Genomic DNA, 16656 nt, shown 5'->3' on the forward strand with positions numbered 1-16656 from the left:
GGGATATTTTCTCTATACAATGGAGAATTAAGTTATGATACAAATTCTAAAGCTAGTCTATAGTCCTAATACTATCAATATGGCTTCACTTTGAACTTTTCAACAAAATAATCACGGAATGTCCCAAAAATGCTTTATTTTTGTCCTGTAAAAAGTGTCCTTAAATAGTTTACCTATATTGTTCCAAAACTCCAATATTGTTTTGTGTTTTCAGTAAAGTGCTAGTTTTCTATAATCCTACAAACATAGGGAAATGTCATCAGTTGATTTATTTGTACTAGTTTTATTGATATATGCTATATAGAAAGTAAAGTAATAATTTTTGTTCGTTTGAAGTTCCAACTTCGCTCTTTACTTCCCTCAGATTATTTTTTTTTTATTAATTTTAGTAATAGCCGACGTTAACATCATCATCTAAGTTACACACTTTGCTTCACGTATTGTTTTTTTTTTCAATTACAAATGGGCAAAGTTCAATTTTAAAAAAAAGTTTTTTCTGAGGGAAGTAAGCAACGAAGCTGAAACTTAAAACGAACAAAAATTATAGCTTCAAAGGCGATCTAACATATATCAATAACACTATTGCAGTTATACCAACTGATGATATTTCCCTATGTTTTTATGATTATAGAAAACTAGCGCTTTACTCAAAACACAAAAGATAAGAATAAAAAACAAGAATTCTGATTTACACGGTAAAAAAAAAAAACGTACTTTCACGTTGACAGCATTATTTCACGTTTGATCAGCGTACTTTCTAGTTGTTGGATTAGCGTGAAAATAAACTTTTTTAGTGTATAGGTACTTCTGTCGCGTTTTTACCTTCCTCGAATATATGTTTAAACTCGTTCAGTGTACTGGGAGGAGCTAATGACAATCAACTGTTGCGAAAATGGGTCATACCGCGGGGCATGACCGATGCAAAAATATCCTGAAAGTAGGTTGTCCGGGTTTTGATCTATTGTGATTAAAAGCTACACAAACGAAGACCTTTCACTTGTTGTTGTGGACTTATTTCTGAAAGGTAAGTTCTTTTGATGTTTTTTTTTAGTTTTATATAAGTCTTATGAGCTTTGCAGATAGAATGGTAAAATTCTACTTTAGCTACTTTTGGCTATCTTGGAAAGAGGTTAGGTTAAGAAAATGAAAGATTCAGGGATGCGTCTAAAGGCTAAAGTATGTACCGGGAAGGTGTTTTGAAGTATTTACCTCCACTCCTCCCTCTAGAGGGTCCTAACCTTTGTTGACCTTTAAAAATCTGTGTGTTATAAAAGTGAAACCTTGTTAAATAGATATTCTGCTTAAATAAAGTACAACAAAATTCTTTTCAGCTTCACAACTCTGCTCAATCCCAATTTGTAAGGTTTTAAATATATGCAAATATATTTCCTAAATAAAAAAAACCATTGATACGGCTTAAAATTCTACTCAAATAACAGGAATTGCATTTTCAAAACTAAGGCCAGAGACAATTAAGGTTAAAAAATTTAAGGTTAAAAGTTGTTTTGTCAAAATTTCAATAGGTCATGTGACCTGTCATGTAGGCAAATTTCAGGAGCCTCTAGAGGCAAAAAGAGTGGAGGTAGGTACTTCAAAATACTTTCCCGGGACATACTTTAGCCTGTAGACCTATCCCTGAAAGTTTCTTTTTTCTAGATTAACTCCTTTCCAAAATAACCAAAAGTAGCATTTTTAGAATTAAACAATGCTCTCTGTGATTCTAGGCGTTTACCCCTCCCTGTAAAATACCCCTGCGGAAAATACCCCGCGGGGTATAATATTCAACGGGGGGTATTTTATGGGGGGGGGGGGTAAACGCCCGTGACCACCCTCTGTACAGTGGCGGGCATTTGTGAAATCAAAAGGGAAAGGGGATTCTTATCAGAAAACACTTTTATAATACACTAATTATAATACACATTAATATACGTAAAAATCCTATTAGTAAGATTTAATGTTTCTTTCGATTTTTATACATGTTGTCAAATAGTAATTAGATAATATATTTATCCGACTTCAAATAGATTGTAGGATTGTACTAATATAAATTAAGCAAATTAAGTGACATTTGAGTTTTGTGTTAGCTTCAAGAGGAGGGACGGGATAAAAGTCATATACAAAGGAGCGTTGGCCTTTGGGTCCCGGCTCCTTCCAATGTCAAATTGTCTGATAATCGAATCCGATATTTTACGGGTGGCGCCTCATCTTCGCAGAGAAGTGTAACATAATGGACGTGTCGTATTTTTATTCTTTAAAGAAATCATGTGATTCAGAATTTTTAGTTTTTTTTTTAGTTTTATATAAGTCTTATAAACTTTGCAGTTCGCTACTTCCGTTCCTGGAGATATTGTTAATCACAGCTTGACCTAATCTGAATGCTATACATACTGAAATTATTCTCCCACTGAATAATTACTTATTGTTACGAAGAACCCTTCCTGATTGTAGTAACTTTATGAACTATCTTTGCAGGTATGTTGCCAAGATTGAACCAACGAAGAAAGCTCTCCTACCAGCAAGAGTCAGGGAATTTTTAAACAAACTATAAAACAATTTTTCTTGTTTTTATTGTAATTTCTTAGTCAGATATATGTGATATTGATTATATTGAGTTATATTAAAGTTATGAGTTATATGAGTTATATTATATTATTGAATAATAAAGAAATAATTGGATTCGTTGGTCTTTTTCCGTAGTGTTTGTTCTGATGGTCATGTTTTTAAGTTGATACCAATTAGTCAAAAGTGATAGGCCAAGACTGTTTATGCTTTTTTCCCGTCATGTAGTTGGTTTTCGTGTACAGTTTTTAATATACTGGGCAGGAGCAACTGCAATGGAAATAGTAGAGGTTTCGCTTGGCAAGTTTCACTTTGAATTTAAACTTTGTATGGTACGATGGATCAAGGTCTTTTCGCACTTTTTTCTACTGCTATTTGACTTGATATTTTCCCCAGAAGTCTGGATCTGTGTTTAAATCCAGCCTTTCAAACAGTTCATGGTGACGAACTGTAAGTAAGGAGTGACCCGGCACAATAGTCACTGAAACTCTAAAAAATAGAATTTTGATACCAATAGATACATCAAAATAATTGCATTTTTTGTTTATTTCAAATATATAAGTTACGATCCTGGAAAAATTTGCCGTTTCTTCGAAAAAAGGGTGAAACACCCCCTAAAAGTGATAAAATCTTAACGGAAATTACACCATCAGATGAAGCGTGTCAGAAAACTCTTTTGTAGAGTTTTTAAGGTTCTATCTGCAAAAATGTGAAATTTTTTATGTTTCGCCAAAAGAAAGATCACGGATGCGTGTTTATTTTTTTTTGTTTTTTTCTTTCCAGGGGTGATCGTATCGATCCAGTGGCCCTAGAGTATCGCGAAAGGGCTCATTCGAACGGAAATTAAAAGTTCTAGTGTCTTTTTAAATTATTAAGAAACTGGAGGGCAACTAGGTCCCCTCCCATGCTCTTTTTTATCAAAGTCACCCGATCAAGATTTTGAAATAACCGTTTGGTTCAGCATAGTCGAAAATTTAATAACTATGTCTTTAAAGATGACTTAATCCCCCAAAGCCCCCGGGGGAAGGGCTTCAACTTAAAGTAAGGGGCAACATTAAAACTAAAGTAAGGAGAAGATTTCAACTTAAAGTAAGGAGCAACATAAACTTCAAGGGTCATTCTTAGAGAATTGGAACAACATTCGAACTTAAGCGTAAAGAGCGAGGTATTGACTAAGGGGAAAACCCCATCATATAGATTATAATTTTGGTTCGTTTTAAGTTTTAATGTTGCTCCTTACTTTCAGTTGAAAAAACAGTTTTTTTTTTGTTTATTACATTAGGATTTGTTTGCGGTACACCTGTCAAACTACTGTTTTCTAGTCGTTTGACAACCTGTTTGCTACTGGAAACGATTTAATTGTAATACAACTGTTAGATTATAGACTATTTTTACCAATTGTTGAACAATAATGTTGGTTTGAATAATAGTTGTACATAATGTAGTTGTAATATATTAATTTTAAAATTAATCAAATTGTAAAGGCTGCAATTCCAAATTTTAACTCGGAACCCTCCCCGCTCCAGGAAAAAATTATTTTGTCCTGACCCCAAAAATCCTCGTGCACCCCCCCTCCCTCCCATAAAAACTTGTATGGGTTGCCCCACCCCTAACGGCTAATCATTATCCATTTACGCTAAGGGAGTTTAATTGTACGCCAAAAAATCAAGACGCGGAGGCTTCTTTGATAGGTAAAAATGAAACTGGAAGGCCACGCCTTTCACGCCAAACCAACGAGAAATTTCGATAAATGACTGTATTGTCGCAACAGAAAAGGGTCATTTTACGTTGAAGAATTGTAATTTCAGGATGACAGGGATTGGCTATCTCGATAAATAAAAGTTCAAATAGGGATAAAATCCTTTTAATAGACAGTGATGATAGAAATTCACAAAAATACCAGATATTTCGGTCACATATACAGTGACCGTCATCAGTAGTAAAACTTGGCTATCTCGACTACAGTGGGTCCGCCCATAACGTTAAATCAGTCACAATCTACGCTAGAATACTTTATATTTAACCCTCTGACTGAAACACGCTGAATTAGCGTCCGTTAGTAAAAGTACGCTTTTTTAGCATAAGTTCCACTTGTTGCACCATAATTTAGCGTAAAAGTACGAACGGATTTTTTACCGTGTAGGAGTAAAAAGTGAGTACATAGCCTGACAACAACAAACTAATCTATTGGCCTAATGCTTGTCATAGTCTAACATCATTTGTGATATCAGTAACTTTTAGCAGCTGCAACCTAGCCCATACCAACCAAAAGTGAATTATTTCGGTTGGTCTTAAAAGTAAAAGTTTATTGCGAAAACAAATTTATGGTGATTTAAAAAAAAAACTAAAACCTCTAAAAAAAATGGTGTCAGGTCGAAACGAAAAGTGCACCATTGGAATCAGAATAGTCGAGAACCTTGAATAGGAGAACTACAGTCTTCCACCTTGAAAAAAAAAGGAAAAAATAGTTTTTACATGGGTAGAACTGATTTCTCCTTTTTTTTTACCAGGGCTAGAGAGTTACCAGAACATCATACAGTCTTGTTGAATGACTTATTTAAAAAGTATTTCTCATATCTACGTCATTTTTATGAATTTCACCAAAAATGCCGAGTGGCACTGAAAATGGATGGGCATTTCTCAAGTGGATGGGCTAGCAGGCTACCAGAACATCATAGAGAGATGTTTAATAGCTCATATATAAGGTATTGCTCATATCTACGGGTTTCCTTTAAATTCCATCAGCTGCAAGCGCCCCATGGCACTTTTGGTCCCATATCTTAATTGGAAAAACTGGGGCTAGTAGGCTATCAGAACATCGTAGAGATATATTTAGTGGCTCATTTAAAAGCTATTACTCATATTTACGATTTTTTTTATCAATTCTACAATCTGTAAGTGCCATATGGCACTAAAAACGGCACTGTTGATGCCACTTCTGAAGCGGAAAGGCTTAGAAGTATAAAACGGGTACTATTGTAATAATTATGGTGCAAAACCCTTCACTGAAGGCTTACAATCACTCATTCAGTATACTCCCCCTCCAGCAACTTTACTCCGCTACTGCAACTTTAGCAGAGCAAGCGGACTACCACAACATCTTAGAGAAATGTTTAATGGCTCATTTTAAAACTATTGCTCATATCTACGTGCTTTTTATAAATTACCTGCTCACTAGCAGGCTACTGCAACTTTAGCAGAGCTAGCAGACTACCAAAGCATTTTAGAGAAATGTTTAATGGCTCATTTAAAACTATTGCTCATATCTACGTGCTTTTTATAAATTCTACCATCTGTAAGTGCCATATAGCAATAAAAATGGAACCGCTGTTGTCATTTTTGCCTCTTTATTTTACTTTTCTACTTGTCAAACAATTTTTTGGGGGTGGTGGTCAAACCGGGTAACACGCCCTCCCCCCCTGGATACTGTTCTGTGAAAAGTAAAATATTTTTTGCAGTATTGTGGCAGAATAATTACAATAATGACCACACAAATTTCTGTAAATAATATTAACTATACATCTACAATCCTTTCGGCGTTTATTCACTTTTCTAAATTCTCTATAAATATCATATAGGACAATATTTCATAAATAACTAAATTTGTATCTGCAACTTCCATAAAAGACAATTTATAACCCTTCAAACATGATGCCAGTAAGATCGTTAAAATTCAAACAGCCCCTAGCAAAGAAACTTTATCTGCAAACAAATCCCCGAAAATTTTCAATCTTCAATAGAGTTTTGGGGGAATCCAAAAAACATCCTCCAAGAGTATAATTTAGGCTCTAAATTTGTTCCTGAAGTTTACATTCATCTAACTCAAATCACTTTGGATGAATCATTAGTCCTTCAACTAGAATTACGGATTTTTTTTCTATTTTAGCATTAAGAGGGGGGACTTCGGATACATCTTCTTCGAGTACACTTTAGAATCTAATCTCAGTGCTGAAGTTTTCATTAATCTAGGTCTAAGCAATTTTGAAAACCTCAGTAATAAAGGTTAGCCTTCACAACTTTTGAAATCCAATCTAAAATGTTTAAATACCAACTTGAAATTCAAAATAACAGATGGCGAAAACAATGTATATCCACCCTCAACAACGTAGTTGACTGATCTGATAGCCGCTTTGTACCCTTGAGCAGTAGTGGTAGTATTCTCTAGGTATCTCTTATGTATTGATAAAAATAGCACAACTTCGGGGAAAAATATTGCCAACACAGGAAGTATAATCTATGTTAACTTTTTGTAGTTGTCATTTTGTTACATCCATTGATAAAAGTACATAGTCGGGGGAAATATTGACCCCCCAGGAAAGGGTATAAAGGAAAGGGCAGACGATCCCCCAGGAAAGGGTATAAAATAAAGGAGATTCTTTTTGAGGTTGCAACTTACAACGAGAATCAATATATACAAGCCTGCCGCGTGCTAAGTGCCAGGGCCTGGCCTCGAGATCCGACACACAGTTTTACTTTTATAAGCCATTCCTGAGATACTGTACATATGCCATTTGGACAACCTGGCAGCATGTAGTGGTTTGTGCTGTTTCTCACAACTTAACCATGCATAAAATTTGAGTTCCATAGGAGCTTACAGTGCTAAAATGTTTTGATGGGTCAGAGCCATAAATCTTTACCCTCTTCCCCTCGCCCCAACACTAAGATTTTAGGACTAGCCCCCCTCCATTTCCCAAAAGTACCTTTTAAATTTCAGATCCGAACCCCTAAGCCGTTATGAAAATATTTTAGATATTCAATTTCGACTACCTGAATATACACAGAGTCTATTCATTCACCTATACACCAATCCCTAAGTCAAAATTTGAGGCATATATTTGAACGGTTTTCAATTTGCATTATTTACTGCCCTTGCCTTAGGGTCTGTGAGGGCCATGTCATCCCTAGAGGTATATTCATTGAGCCTTTCAACTGAACAAAATAGATAACTCAAAAATAGGTTGAAATGTCTTTGGAATTTACTGGGAGAGGGTTTTTGTATAGCAAATTAAAGTAAGGGAGAGGGGCTTGTTACCCTTCAACCACTTTTTACTATTGAAAAGGGCACTAGAAATTTCAATTTCCTATCAAATGAGCCCCTCCAAAATTTGTATGATCATCCCTTACAAACGATGTGGCTCTGAGAAAAACTACATTGAAGGTGTATGGCTCTTTACTACAGGCATAAGATTTATAATTAAACATAGGGCTACTTGCCTAATTTACAGCCCATGCGCCAGGGGTGTTGGGTCATTTCTTCCACAGAAATATATTCATTGGACCTCGTGACTAATATGAACATAATGGCTAGCTCAGATTTTTAGGGGTTTGGGGTTAAGGGAGGGCAGGCAGCTAAAGAGTATGTAGGCAGGAGACTGGCCAACCTCCAGTCATTTATAACTCTTAAAAAAACACAAGAACTTATAATAGTTTCCAATTGAATGAGCCCCTCCAAAGTTTCTATGACCTCTCCTTCCACACAAAGTGGCCAGGAGAAAAAAAATAGTACATGGTAACCATATCACTCTTTACTTAGGCAATTTTATTGCAAAACAATTATCTACTGTAAATATAAACTTAAAGTGATTATTTTTTGCATGAAAGAAGAGAGCCCAAAACAGTGAATTGTGAGTGCCTGCTGGCCATGTCAATTCTTTGTTCGGCTATACTCTTAAATTTAGTTTGCACTTTAAAAAGACAAATCTCAGTTTCAAACATGTGGTTTAAGAACCAGCCAGATTTTAGGTCCTGTTTTACAAAAGCAAAGGGATAACAAAACATCATAATTTGCTGCCATTATGGTATGCTATATGTGATGAATTTTAATAAGCACACAGTAAAGCGTAAGTTCAATTTTTCAAAATTGGAGACACTGTTAGGAAAAGTCACAAATGTTCCCTCACATTCAATTTTATTTCTGTTCTTTTTTAAAATCAATGTTTGCTTCTCTGTGAAAAACAAATCTTCGAAATTAAATTTCTGCAAGTTTCAAAATTTTGGATCACAAATAAATTGAAGATTCCTATTCTATTACTTCTTTGACTATCTCTTCCAGAGCCAAACTCTTTACTCATTTCTGCATTGAGGGAGTGCTGTATTGGGCTAGGAGGTGTGTCAAAAGTTCAAATAAAGTTCTTTTATGTTGTACAAGGTCTTCAAAGTCTTGCTTTTCTGCTGGATCTACTATGACTGAAAAAAAGCCAAGGTGCATACTATCAGTTTAAACAATTTTTCTCTTTATTTTCCACTAATAATGTCATCTTTGGAAACAGAGGACAATAGCTGACTCCTCTCCCTTCCAAAAGCCCTCTTTCCTCTGACTCCCCTCTAAAACTGTTGGATATTCTTTTGTTACTGTAGAGTATCAGAGAATATTTCTAAAATTCCTGCTCTCTCTGGGTCTAACATGACAGGGTTTTGTTGATGAAAGTTTCTGCTTAAGACAGCATAACTAATTTAAAGTTTGCCCCTGTAACCACTTTAAATACTGTGTTCATGTGTGAAGCAAATCTGTCTTTCTTTTAAATTAATTTAAAAAACTTTTTCCACAAAATAATTTTTTCAAAGAAAAGTAAAGAACTCCATTAAACAAAAAATGAGCAAACATAAAATCAAATAATCTACCAACCGCGAAACTACCGCAAATCAGCATCGATAAATAAATGAAACCCAAAACGAACAGAAATTAAAATAAATAACCGACCCAAACTCAAAACCAGCAGAAATTAACATAAGTTGGGCGCAAAACCCCTATGCCTTCCCAAGGCCACAAGAAAATTTACACTTCACTGAAAAAATACAAATGAATGTACATTGTCAGTTTAATATACATATACTGATATTTAGTAATCAAAATGTTAAAATTATTTGATATATTAAAGTTATAAAAGTAAAAACATTTATATTGTTTTTAGTAAAGTGCAAATTTTGTTCTGGCCCTGGGAAGGCATAGGGGATTGGCGCCCAACTTATGTTAATTTCTGCTCGTTTTGAGTTTGACTCGGTTATTTATTTCAATTTCTGTTCGTTTTCGGTTTCATTTATTTATTGATGCTGATTTGTGGTATTTTCGGGCTTGGTAGATTACTTGATTTTATTTTTGCTCAATTTTTGTTTAATGGAGTTCTTTACTTTTCTTTGAAAAACTTATTTTGAGGAAAAAGTTTTTCTGTTCGTTTTATATTGACATAGTCTTTTCAGGGGGAAAAAAAATAACACTTTAAATCTTTTATTTTATTTAGACTTTATAATTTGGCTTGCTATTTTTATGCTGGAGAAAAAATTTAAGCAGTTTTTAATAACATACACATTTATAAAAATCTGGACATCACTAGCGCTGTTTAACTTAGTTTCATACCTCCTCTAGTTGATCTGAAATAGAAAACTTGATACCATTTGCAAAAAAATCTGTTTACATTCTTTGATAGATTTGATACACTTATACTATTTTGATTTGGTTAAATTTTAAGAGCAGAAGTAGCCTCGAAAGTCTGAACATAATACCCTCAGTCGTTCTTGAGATACTGCTGAGATGCCTTATTGGTAATTAGCTTTAACACAGTGAATTTCGATTTAATATTAAGACAACATTTATTTTTCAAAAATATTGGGAAATTGGGTTGGTGGGCGTGGAAAGGGGATTAGTTGCCCTCTAATCACTTTTGACTATTAAAAAGGGCATTAGCCCTTTCTATTTTCAATAGAATGAGCCCCTTTCGAAGTTTCCACGACAACTCCTTCGATACGAGGTGCCCTGGTCTAAACAACAACAACAACAAAAATATTACTAATCACTTTCAACTGTTAAAAAGGGCACTAGCTCTTTGAATTTGAAATCGAATGAGCCCTTTTCTGAAGTTTCTACAACAACGTCTTCTATAAAAACCTTATTTGCCCCCAGGGCATAACTTGAAACCCTTTCCCTGAGGGCTGTGGCGGATTATCCTCCTCAGAAACATATTTTCTATATGGAAATCAACTACGCTGAACAAAATGGCTATCTCAAAATTTTGATTGGATGTGTTTGGGGGACTGATGGGCGTGGGGGGGGGCTAGTTGCCCTCCAATCACTTTCGACTATTAAAAAGGGCACTAGCCCTTTGAATTTCCAATCGAGTTAGCCTTTTTTTAAGTTTCTACTACAGTGCCCTCTATAAAAACCTTATATGCCCCCAGGGCATAACTTAAACCCTTGCCCTGAGGGTTGTGGGGGAGTGTCCTTCTCAAAAACATATTTTCAATCTGGAAATCAACTAGCCTACGCTAAACAAAGTGGCTATCTCAAAATTTTGATTGGATGATTTTGGGTGAATGATGGACGTGGGGGGGGGGGGGCTACTTGCCCTCCAATCACTTTCAACTATTAAAAAGGGCACTAGCCTTTTGAATTTCCAATCAAATGAGCCTCTTTTGAAGCTTCTATGACAACGCCTTCTATAAAAACCTTATATACCCCAGGACATAACTTAAAAACCTTACCCAGAAGGTTGTTGGGGAGTGTCCTCCTCAAAAACGTATTTTCTATGATGGAAATCTACTACGCTGAACAAAATGGCTATCTCAAAATTTTAATTGGATGTGTTTGGGAGAATGATGGGCATGGGGGAGGGGCTAGTTCCCCTCCAATCACTTTCGACTATTAAGAAGGGAACTAGCCCTTTAAATTTCCAATTGAATGAGCCTGTTTTGAAGTTTCTATGACAACACCTTCTTATAAAAACCTTATATGCCCCCAGGGCATAACTTAAAACCCTTGCCTTGAAGGTTGTGGGGGAGTGTCCTCCTAAAAAACATTTTCTATCTGGAAATCAACTAGCCTACGCTGAACGAAATGGCTATCTAAAAATTCTGATTGGATGTGTTTGCGGGAATGACGGGTGTGGGGCGCTAGTCGCCCTCCAATCACTTTCAACGATCAAAAAGGGCACTAGCCCTTTGAATTCCCAATCGAATGAGCCTGCTTTGAAGTTTCTACGACAATGCCTTCTATAAAAGCCTTATATGCCCCCAGGGCATAACTTAAAACCTTTGCCCTGAGGGTTTTGGGGGAGTGTCCACCACAAAAACATATTTTCTATCTGGAAATCAACTATGCTGAACAAAATGGTATTTCTCAAAATTTTGATTGGATGTGTTTGGGGGAATCATGGGCGTGGGGGAGGGGCTAGTTGCCCTCCATTCACTTTCGACTTTTAAAAGGGCACTAGCCCTTTGAATTTCCAATCGAATGAGCCTGTTTTGAAGTTTTTACGACGACGCCTTCTATAAAAACCTTATATGCCCCCAGGGCATAACTTAAAACCCTTGCCCTGAGGGTTGTGGGGGAGTGTCCTCCTGGAAAACCTATTTTCTACCAGGAAGTCAACTACGTTGAAAAAAATGGCTATCTCACAATTTTGATTGGCTTTCTTTGGGGGAAAGATGGGCGTGGGGGGGGATAGTTGCCCTCCAATCCCTTTCGACTATTAAAAAGGGAACTAGCCCTTTGAATTCCCAATCGAATAAGCCTTTTTTGAAGTTTCTACAACAACGCCTTCTATAAAAACCTTATATGCCCCCAGGGCATAACTTAAACTATGCTGAACAAATCAACTATGTTGAACAAAATGGATATCTCAAAATTTTGATTGCATGTGTTTGGGGGAATGATGGGCGTAGGGGGGCTAGTTGCCCTCCAATCACTTTCAACTATTAAAAGGGCACTAGCCCTTAGAATTTCCAATTAAATAAGCCCGTTTTGAAGTTTCTACAACAACACCTTCAATAAAAACCTTATATGCCCCCAGGGCATAACTTAAAACCCTTGCCCTGAGGGTTGTGGGGGAGTGTCATCCTCAAAAGCATATTTTCTATCTGGAAATCAACGATGCTGAACAAAATGGCTATCTCACAATTTTGATTGGATGTGTTTGGGAGAAAATGGGCGTGAGGGGCGGGGGATAGTTGCCCTCTAATCACTTTCGACTATTAAAAAGGGCAGTAGCCCTTCGATTTTCCAATCGAATGAGCCTGTTTTGAAGTTTCTATGACAACGCCTTCTGTAAAAACCTTATATCCCTCCAGGGCATAACTTAAAACCCATGCCCTGAGGGTTGTGGGGGAGTGTCCTCCTCAAAAACCTATTTTCTATCTGGAAATCAACTACATTGAACAAAATGGCTATCTCACAATTTTGATTGCATGTGTTTGGGGGAAAGATGGGCGTGGGGGAGGGGATAGTTGCCCTCCAATCCCTTTCGACTATTAAAAAGGGCACTAGCCCTTTGAATTTCCAATCGAATGAGCCTGTTTTGAAGTTTCTACGACAACGCCTTCTATAAAAACCTTATATGCCGCCAGGGCATAACTTAAAACCCTTGCCCTGAGGGTTGTGGGCGAGTGTCTTCCTCAAAAACCTATTTTCTATCTGGAAATCAACTACGTTGAACAAAATGGCTATCTCACAATTTTGATTGCATGTGTTTGGGGGAAAGCTGGGCGTGGGGGGGCTAGTTGCCCTCCAATCCCTTTCGACTATTAAAAAGGGCACTAGCCCTTTGAATTTCCAATCGAATGAGCCTGTTTTGAAGTTTCTACGACAACGCCTTCTATAAAAGCCTTATATGCCCCCAGGGCATAACTTAAACTATGCAGAACAAATCAACTATGCTGAACAAAATGAATATTTCAAAATTTTGATTGGATGTGTTTGGGGGAATGATGGGCGTGGGGGGCTAGTTGCCCTCCAATCACTTTCGACTATTAAAAGGCTACTAGCCCTTTGAATTTCCAATTGAATGAGCCCGTTTTGAAGTTTCTACAACAACGCCTTTGTTGGAACCCTTGGTCCCAGTTTTTTTCAGATAAATGTCCCTCCCCGATTCATTTCTTTTGGCCCCTTAATTATTTTCCTTCCTTAAGTAATAAATATTAATTTTCCAATTATTTTTTTTACGCCATTTTCGGTCCTCTTAACTCCGTACGTGCTTAATAGACCACGAGGGAAAGAATTGTGCAGTTAGTGAGGTCGGCGAGTAGATTAGCAAGTCCAAGGATTGGCCGGAAAGATTCATTACCATCCTCGAAACCCCCACCGCAGCACGCGGCTAGCGGGCCGGTAGGAAGAGTCCATTTTTTAGTTAGTTCTTTTATACAACGTGGAGTGATTACAGTAAGCTTTTTTACTATATACTCTTTTAACTTTTCAGCTTAGGTCGAATCTAAAAGAGTTAGTTAGAAAACCTTATCGGTAAACTTTGGCTTTAAATGTGGCCATAGACCATCCGATCACGTTTGTATACGGAACCGTTGGAGTAACCGCGGAAATCCCACTAATTTGGGGCCAAAGAGGGATCTTCCCCCTCCAGTAAGTGGCATAGCAACTCTTTGCGCCATTTTTGCCTTTAAAAGTGGTTACCCCCGCACGTTAAGCATCCAATAAGTGGTGCCAGCACCCGGTACACTCCCCTCCAATAAATGGTGCCAGCCCAAACACACCCCCCCAATAAGTGGTGCAAGCAGTACACTCCCCTACAATAAGTGGTGGCAGCAATTTAAGGTCCTATCAGTAAATCTGATAATAAAAGAATTCCGCGCTTTCGAAGAGACGATTAATTTGGCCTAGAAAGTAGCCTATTGTGGTGACATATAAAGACAAAATTACGCATTTAATTAATAGAATTATGAAAGTCAATAATGGGCCGTGGGCCTTGTTAGACCAAAATAAAAAAGACTAACGTGAAATTAATGAGTTGAGTTTACAGTAGGGGAATCTCCGTATTTAAAAGTATTACAGGGTTTAAGGATAGATAAGAAAACGTTGGAAGTTGGGTTATTATTTGAGTGAAGTGACGGGCTTAGATATAATCTTCAGTGACGAAGGTTATAAGAGCATTGAAGACGGCAAATTAAGAGAATTTGTCAGTTTGTTGAGCAAATTGGACAACGAAGGTGGGAGGCACCTGTCCTATTGATTAATCTGCCCACGAGGAGATTATATTTGGAATACGAGTATCTAGAGAGGATATGTGATTTGTTTTGCATGGTAGTTCTCCTAGCTGAGTTTTGTCTTGCTAATTCACTGGTGGAATATTCGCACAGTTTTTCAGTGTATTTTCTCGCCCAACCCCTGTTAATTCGTTTTTCGGAGATATAATTCACTGGCAGAAAACTTCTTATTGTGAAAGAAGTCGTTATTCCCTAATGAAGTCTAGACATTCCGGTTATTTGAAAAAATGTTGAATCTCAGTACACGGAGCTGATAATTCACAATAGTAATTCCGTACCATAATTTTTGCGTGACAGTTTTGAGTTTACCAAGATTCACTGATTGAATAAGAGATAATATAAACGGAAAGAAGTATACGCGGTAAAATGAGGGGGTACGAAAAAAACTTAGGAAGGATAGGTGAAAAAACAAAACGAACTAACCCCTCAGAGGCTGTGCCAGATGAAGGGGAGTTACGAGTAAAAAAAATACGGATAAAGAACGAACAGTCAGAAAACGAATTAAGAGAATATAAAGACAGTGAGATTCAGAGTAGGCCAAGTAGCAGGAGTAGTAGAAGCTCAATTGCCAGTAGGAGCTTGCGAAGGAGTACTCAAGTAGATACAACGCAACAAATATTAAATTTCATGAGACACAGAGAGATAGCCAGAGAAAAAAAGGAAGAGGCTGATAGGATAGCCAGAGAAAATAAGGAAGAGGCTGATAGGATAGCCATAGAAAAAGAGGAAGAGGCTGATAGGATAGCCAGAGAAAGAAAGGAAGAGGCTGATAGGATAGCCAGGGAAAAAAGGAGGAGGCAGACAGAGAGGAAAGAAAATACATAATGGAAATGATTGCAGGGAGAAATTATCAAGAGCCTCAGAAATCGTCTAAAATAGAGATAATGCAGGCAGTAAACCTTCAACCAATGAAAGAATATGAAGATGTACATCTATACATACACAATTTTGAAAAAACGGCGGAATTAAGCGGATTACCGAGAGAAAATTGGGTGACAAGAATACAACCCCTCCTTAACTACAAATCACAACTTGCATATAAAGCATTACCAATGGAGTACTCAAGGGATTTTGAAAGACTAAAACAAGCCATTTTTGAAAAATTTCAACTCTCCCCGAGCACTTTCAAAGGAGATTTAGAAGCGAAAGAAAACGAGACAACGAAACATATGAAGAATTCGGGTACAAATCGAAAGATATGCGTTTAAAATGGCTAGAGTTAGAAAATTCTAGAATTTATGAGGACCCAGAAGAGATAAAAGACACATTGACGGAAGTAGTAAATAAAACAGTAACGGAAAAATTTTTTGAAAACACCCACAGAAAACTGAAAATATATTTGAAAGAAAAGAACCCAAAAACAAGCGAAGAAATGGCGGAAATGGCAAATAGGTGGACCGAAATAAGAGAGGAATTTGAGGAGACAGACATATTTCAATATAGATATTATAACAAAAATAGGCACTATAACAACGCGAAAGGAGTACTAACTTGCTATAACTGTGTTACTACGGGGAATTATGAAATAAAATGCCCCATTAAACATGACCAAAAACCAAATAAAACGACAGCCTGGGCCATGACCCATAATAAGGAAAAAAATTACGCAATTGCAGAGTCGCAAAAAATATACGGAAAGTTGAACGGGGAATTAGTCGAAATGGCAATTGATTCCTGCAGTGACCAAACCTATGTGTGAACTGGCCTAATTAATAGAACGGAGATAGACCATAAAAATAAGATTACAACATTAAGCTATTATGGAGACAAACACCCATGCCCGTCTTCTTGGGTAAGAATAGAAATTGAAAAGAAGGACGGTACAGTCCAGAGAACGACGATAAAAATAGACTAAGTACCTACACTAACAGTGGATGCTTTAGTAGGAGGAGACGTTGGAGATATCGGAAATCTCCTATCGTTAGAAGCGACTTCTTTAACAGAGGAAAAATTACAAAATTACAAAACGACGGAAGAATATGCTACTTCATTGACAAGGCGAGAAGGTGAACCGGCCCATAAAACAAATGGGAAGGCTGTGCCACCCTATCGGAAAAACGAAATGCATGATACGCGTGTTCAAAATGCTGATAATCCACAAAAATGGGATGCGGA

At 36.9% G+C, this 16656-nt stretch overlaps 1 protein-coding gene across 3 annotated transcripts in view; it reads right to left on the reverse strand.

The window, feature by feature from the left end:
- The window catches only part of REG (proteasome regulator gamma), an 85014-nt gene that overhangs the window by 59745 nt on the left and 8613 nt on the right, over positions 1–16656 (reverse strand). The gene's annotated exons all lie outside the window — the stretch shown is intronic.

The sequence above is a fragment of the Artemia sp. Qi Xiang Cuo genome, chromosome 8, assembly GCF_049724085.1.
Source record: "Artemia sp. Qi Xiang Cuo chromosome 8, ASM4972408v1, whole genome shotgun sequence".
NCBI classification, from domain to species: Eukaryota; Metazoa; Arthropoda; class Branchiopoda; order Anostraca; family Artemiidae; genus Artemia; species Artemia sp. Qi Xiang Cuo.